At 41.0% G+C, this 6,156-nt stretch overlaps 1 non-coding gene across 1 annotated transcript; it reads left to right on the plus strand.

Annotated features, from left to right (window-relative positions):
* The first annotated feature begins 2,231 nt into the window (after positions 1–2,231).
* On the plus strand, positions 2,232–2,334 carry LOC113926107. The gene has a single exon (XR_003521183.1). It is a non-coding gene; the product is annotated as a U6 spliceosomal RNA (small nuclear RNA).
* Positions 2,335–6,156: the final 3,822 nt, after the last annotated feature.

A 6,156-nucleotide genomic window follows, 5' to 3' on the forward strand; every position in this document is an offset into this window, starting at 1 on the left:
GCCAGAGGAATCTTGAAAAAGAAAAGCAAAGGTGCCGGCATCACAATTCCGGACTTCCAGCTCTATTACAAAGCTGTCATCATCAAGACAGTATGGTACTGGCACAAAAATAGACACATAGATCAGTGGAACAGAATAGAGAGCCCAGAAATGGACCCTCAACTCTATGGTCAACTGATCTTTGACAAAGCAGGAAAGAATGTCCAATGGAAAAAAGACAGTCTCTTCAATAAATGGTGTTGGGAAAATTGGACAGCCACATGCAGAAGAATGAAACTGGACCATTTCCTTACACCACACACAAAAATAGACTCCAAATGGTTGAAAGACCTAAATGTGAGACAGGAGTCCATCAACATCCTAAAGGAGAACACAGGCAGCAACCTCTTTGACCTCAGCCTCAGCAACTTCTTCCTAGAAACATCACCAAAGGCAAGGGAAGCAAGGGCAAAAATGAACTATTGGGACTTCATCAAGATAAAAAGCTTCTGCACAGCAAAAGAAACAGTCAACAAAACCAAAAGACAACAACAGAATGGGAGAAGATATTTGCAAATGACATATCAGATAAAGGGCTAGTATCCAAAATCTATAAAGAACTTATCAAACTCAACACCCAAAGAACAAATTATCCAATCAAGAAATGGGCAGAAGACATGAACAGACATTTTTCCAGAGAAGACATCCAAATGGCCCACAGACACATGAAAAAGTGCTCAACATCGCTCTGCATCAGGGAAATCCAAATCAAAACCTCAATGAGATACCACCTCACACCCGTCAGAATGGCTAAAATTAACAAGTCAGGAAACGACAGATATTGGCGGGGATGCAGAGAAAGGGGAACCCTCCTACACTGTTGGTGGGAATGCAAGCTGGTGCAACCCCTCTGGAAAACAGTATGGAGGTTCCTCAAACAGTTGAAAATAGAGCTACCATACAACCCAGCAATTGCACTACTGGGTATTTACCCCAAAGATACAATGTAGGGATCCGAAGGGGTACGTGCACCCTGATGTTTATAGCAGCAATGTCCGCAATAGACAAACTGTGGAAAGAGCCAAGATGTCCATCAACAGATGAATGGATAAAGACGATGTGGTATATATATATATATATATATACACATTGAAATATTATGCAGCCATCAAAAGGAATGAGATCTTGCCATTTGCAATGATGTGGATGGAACTGGAGGGTGTTATGCTGAGTGAAATAAGTCAATCAGAGAAAGACATGTATCATATGACCTCACTGATATGAGGAATTCTTAGGAAACCAACTGAGGGTTGCTGGAGCGGGGGGGGGGGGCGTGGGAGGGATGGGGTGGCTGGGTGATAGACATTGGGGAGGGTATGTGCTATGGTGAGTGCTATGAATTGTGCAAGTCTGTGGAATCACAGATCTGTACCTCTGAAACAAATAATGCATTATATGTTAAGAAAAAAAAAAAGGAGAAGATAGCAGGAGGGGAAAAATGAAGGGGGGGAAATCGGAGGGGGAAATGAACCATGAGAGATGATGGACTCTGAAAAACAAACAGGGTTCTGGTGGGGGGGGAGGATGGGCTAGCCTGGTGATGGGTATTAAAGAGGGCACGTTCTGCGTGGAGCACTGGGTGTTATACACAAACAATGAATCATGGAACACTACATCAAAAAATAATGATGTAATGTATGGTGATTAACATAACAATAAAAAAATTTTTAAAAATGGAGGGCACTTAGTGTGATGATTACTGGGTGTTGTATGTAAGTGATGAACCACTGAATTCTGCTCCTGAAACCAATACTGCATTGTATGTTACCTAACTAGAATTTAAATTATGTTTTGAAGAAAAAAAAACCTTTAAAAATAATAGTAAATAAAATAAAATGCAGTGCTTTCCACATTTGTCTGACTTCTAAACCATTTTGTTGTTGTTGTTGTCACTGAACATCTCTAGAAGGCTTGTGTTCCAAGGATCAAACTTTAGAAAACACTAAATTAAAGGCTCTTGGAGAGGCATTATTTGCAGTGGCAACAAGGTGGAAATAAGCTGGGTGGCCACTGCTAACCTCCTTTTTCCTTCAGGGAATGCTAGGCAGCCCTATGAAGAACAGAACAGATCCACAGATCCAATCAGAAAAGGCAGAACCAAAAATGTGGAGAAGGAAAATTTGTTGAGCTAATTTAGCTAATCCTCAAGTTGATGAAAATTTGGGGGAGAAGCACCAAGGTAAAGAAATAGAGTGCTCATTTCAGTAGCACTTAAACTAAATTGGAATGATACAAAGATTAGCATGACCCCAGCGCACAGATTACACGCAAATTTATGAAGCATTTAAAGGAAAGGAGAAAGGAGGACAGATCCACATGTGTTGGCATGGAAAATTTCCAACTTATTTCATTAAATGCAAAAAGCAAGATGCAAACTTTACAAACTGTTCCCATTTATGTGTGTGTGCTTGAGTGCCGGAGATGCAAGGGTAAATATAAGTGTATAATTATGCATAGTAAATTTCTCAGCACATATATAAGATACCACAGAGGATTCCTTGCAGAGTGGCACTGAAGATGAGGATAAAGGGCATTTTTACTTTTCATTTTATACCATTAAGTATTGTTCAACTTTATTTTTACCAATTCCTGTATTTTTATAATTAAAAAAACACAAATTTTAAAAGCTCTCTGGGGACCCTTTTAGGTTAATTTTTGTAATTTTGTGGTTTCTTGAATCCCAAATTGAGACTAAGTTAAGCCTGTCTTCTGGATGAGAAATGGTCAAGGCTTTATACCCTTGGGTCCACCAGAATGCCAACTCTTCTGTATTTTTCCACCCTGAGACTGAAGGAACAGTTGGATGACTGAGCACCCTGAGGAGTAACTAGCCCCTCTGTTTCGGGGGCCCACACTATAGGCTGCATCTAGGTTTCCAGAAAGCCAAAGAACCTAGCCACAGGGGCAAGAATGGAATGTTGAGTCCCATTGTAGGCAAACATTAACAGGCAAATCATGACTAAGCACGGAATCCGAGTCCAAAAACATCTAAGCTGGAAGGATCTTTCTACAGAGGAGACACCTGACACCCAAAGGAGAAAATTAAAGATCATACTAAAGATCTCAGATCTGAAACTTCTGACCCTGAATCTGGGAGAATTTACACAATGCAATGTTGTCTTCCAAAATGGGAAGAACGTGCCCCCTCCCCTTCTGTCCATATGGACACAGGAGAATGTTCCTTGCTTGAAGGCTTTAAAATTGACCAAAGGGGGGGGTGGGGAAACCTGACCAAAACTGAAGAAACAAAGTCCAATCAGAAAAGGCAGAACCAAAAATGTGGAGAAGGAAAATTTGTTGAGCTAATTTAGCTAATCCTCAAGTTGATGGAAATTTAGGGGAGAAGCACCAAGGTAAAGAAATAGAGGGCTCATTTCAGTAGCACATAAACTAAATTGGAATAATACAAAGATTAGCATGACCCCAGCACACAGATTACATGCAAATTTGTGAAGCATTTAAAGGAAAGGAGAAATGAGAAAAGAGAACAGACCCAAATCAAAAGATCAAGACACATTTGTGCTGTTGAAGGAAACCGGTGAGAAAAAATTCACTGTTGCCTTTGGCATCTACTCTACATACCTGGGAGGAATTAACTACTCAACTAGTTATATATATTGTAAGCTTAGTGGTAACTATGAAGAACAAGGATAGCATAGGTGGAGAAAGCTTTTCTAAGTGAATTGTCTGAAGGATGGAAGGTCTTTTTTCAATGCTAGAACTTCTATATATGTTTATAATGTTTATGTAAATCTTTATAAAAAGCACTATGTTTCCCAGCCTTGTTAAACAGAATCTGCTACACACCATTTAACCTCTTCCTCAAGTTTTTGTTTACTCGTTTGTTTTTACATTTGAAAAATCTTTTTTCTGAGTTTTTGTACAGAGAGGCCCTTGGAACATTTGAGGTATAATGGTTCTGCCCATTGTTTTCTGTTCCTTATTTTGTATTCTATGTAGGTTTTACAAAGCACTGGTAGATCTGAAGAGATACATTCCATTCTAGTAACAGTGAGGAAAAAGATGGAGTGGCCCAAAGACGGGGGATTTATGAGGAAGTAGTTTCTCTTTTGACATTATGTACTTCTGAAATTATGATGATGCTAAATCTGAGGGTCTGCCCCCCTCAATAGGGCCATGCTTGCAAGTGGAACCTCAGGTATATGGACAAAAAAAGTGCCCAGGGGTAAGGTGAGGAAACATAACTGAATCAAAGTTTAAACTGTGAACCTTGCTAAGCTTTTATGACTGGGCCAGATTTTTGGGGGGAGAAGTCCAGAGGAGAAAAGGAGGATCAAGTGAGGGACCGGTAAGAGTGGCTACTCCTGCCGGCCTGATCCCTCCTCAACCCAAGATGTTAGGCCACTCTTTCACCTTGGGTAGGAAACCATGGGGCACCTTGGTTCACAGGGGAGAGCTGATATGTAGGGACACCTTCATAGTCACCTCTCTGTAACAGGTACAGGGTAACTCTTACCGGGACAGTGAGATGGGAAACCATTGTCCATGGGGACTCCTGGATTGGGTACTGCAAAGGGGTAATTCCCTTGTAAAACTTTCTAGTGCTTTCCATGGGTTAAACATGGCAGGTTCTTCAAGGCAAGGTAAAATAAGGCGTGACCTTCGTGGCAAGGCAGGGTCTCTTCAGTTCCCAAGGACTCTCCCTTGGGGTGCCTTTTAACCCACTGGAAACCATTTGGATTACAAATATAGAAAAGGATTTAGCTCCTGTAACCCTCACTGCATGGCCACAGTGGGATCAGGTCTCTCCTGCAGGAAACAGGGTGGATAGACTGAGATACCCTAGATCCAACCAGGCTTTCAGGGCTCTGAATCAGGACCCCAACATAAAGGCCTCTTGCAGAAGGCATTTACCCAAACATGTTGGCTAGTAAACTCCCTGAAATATTGGATAATTGTCTAAATAGGCCTCCTCCAAATAAACCCAGGTTGCTGGAGGAAACAGAGGCCATCCCTAGCAAAGGGGATGCTGACTCTCTCTCTCTCTCTCTCTCTCACTGTTCCTCCTAATAGATGTTAAGGCTTCTCCCTCACTCATTTCCCGGGTTAATGGCTATAATTGAAGCCAACTGTGGTTAGTCTACCTCAGGACGGGGACTTTAAAGAGTATTCCCAAGCAGCTGCCAAAACTCCCTTTGGGGAAATTCCCTATCTTCTCCGGCCTGACATGGACTGCCTAATCCCACTTGTTGGTGGGAAAATACAGCATTTACTCATCTGTCCAAGTGGATGAGCTTTAGAACCAGGAACCCTTTTTCTCTTCTTGCTGCACTCTGCCTCTTCTGTCTGCCCCACCCCCTCCTGTTTCTGCACCTTGGATGTGGCCTGCATACACCGCTCACTTTAGATCTCCACACCTGTGTCTCGGGTAAAAATTGACAATGGGTAACAGACTTTTAAAAGTGGACCCAGGTGGAACATAACTTGGTATTTAAACTAAGTTTGTTGGTTTAATTAAGATAGACATGTCTTTAAAGTTATCACAATTAACTCGTATTCTGCCAAGATTTGCTGAAGGTCAAATAAGCTCGTGTTATCTCTGTTGCAATTTGTTAGCCAAAAGATGGCTAAAATGATGGTTAATTGTATGTCTCATCAAAGTTTTCATAGGAAATTGTTAAAATAGCTTTCAAAGTCTTTGGGATTAAATTCATTGGTGGACATCTAGGTATTTTCCAAATAGGATAAGGTGCTCAATCAGATAAGGTACATCAATTACTGGATGTAGGTTTGTGCTTTTGACTACTTACTGCAAAGAGACTAAGGATATTTAAATCTGCTGGTAAACATGCTTTGTGCTCAACCAGTTCACAAATTTGCCATCTAAAGAATTCTGGTGTGACAGTTCACAATTGGTTACTACTTAGTCTTCACTGGAGACTAAGATCTCTAAAAGTGTAAAATTCGGCAACTCTGTGTAGAAAAGTAGGAGATGTGTAAGAAAGATATAAGGAATGGGAATACATTTTTGTTGAAGGTAAAAGAAAGAGTTTCGTCCTAAATGAGACTGGTTGTTTGCAGAGAAATGGCTTGGGACGAAATCTGAATGCAAAAGAAAGTTGTAAAAGGTTTGTGGAGAGAAATCTTTGGAAAGGA

Source organism: Zalophus californianus, chromosome 2 (genome assembly GCF_009762305.2).
Source record: "Zalophus californianus isolate mZalCal1 chromosome 2, mZalCal1.pri.v2, whole genome shotgun sequence".
Taxonomy (NCBI): Eukaryota; Metazoa; Chordata; class Mammalia; order Carnivora; family Otariidae; genus Zalophus; species Zalophus californianus.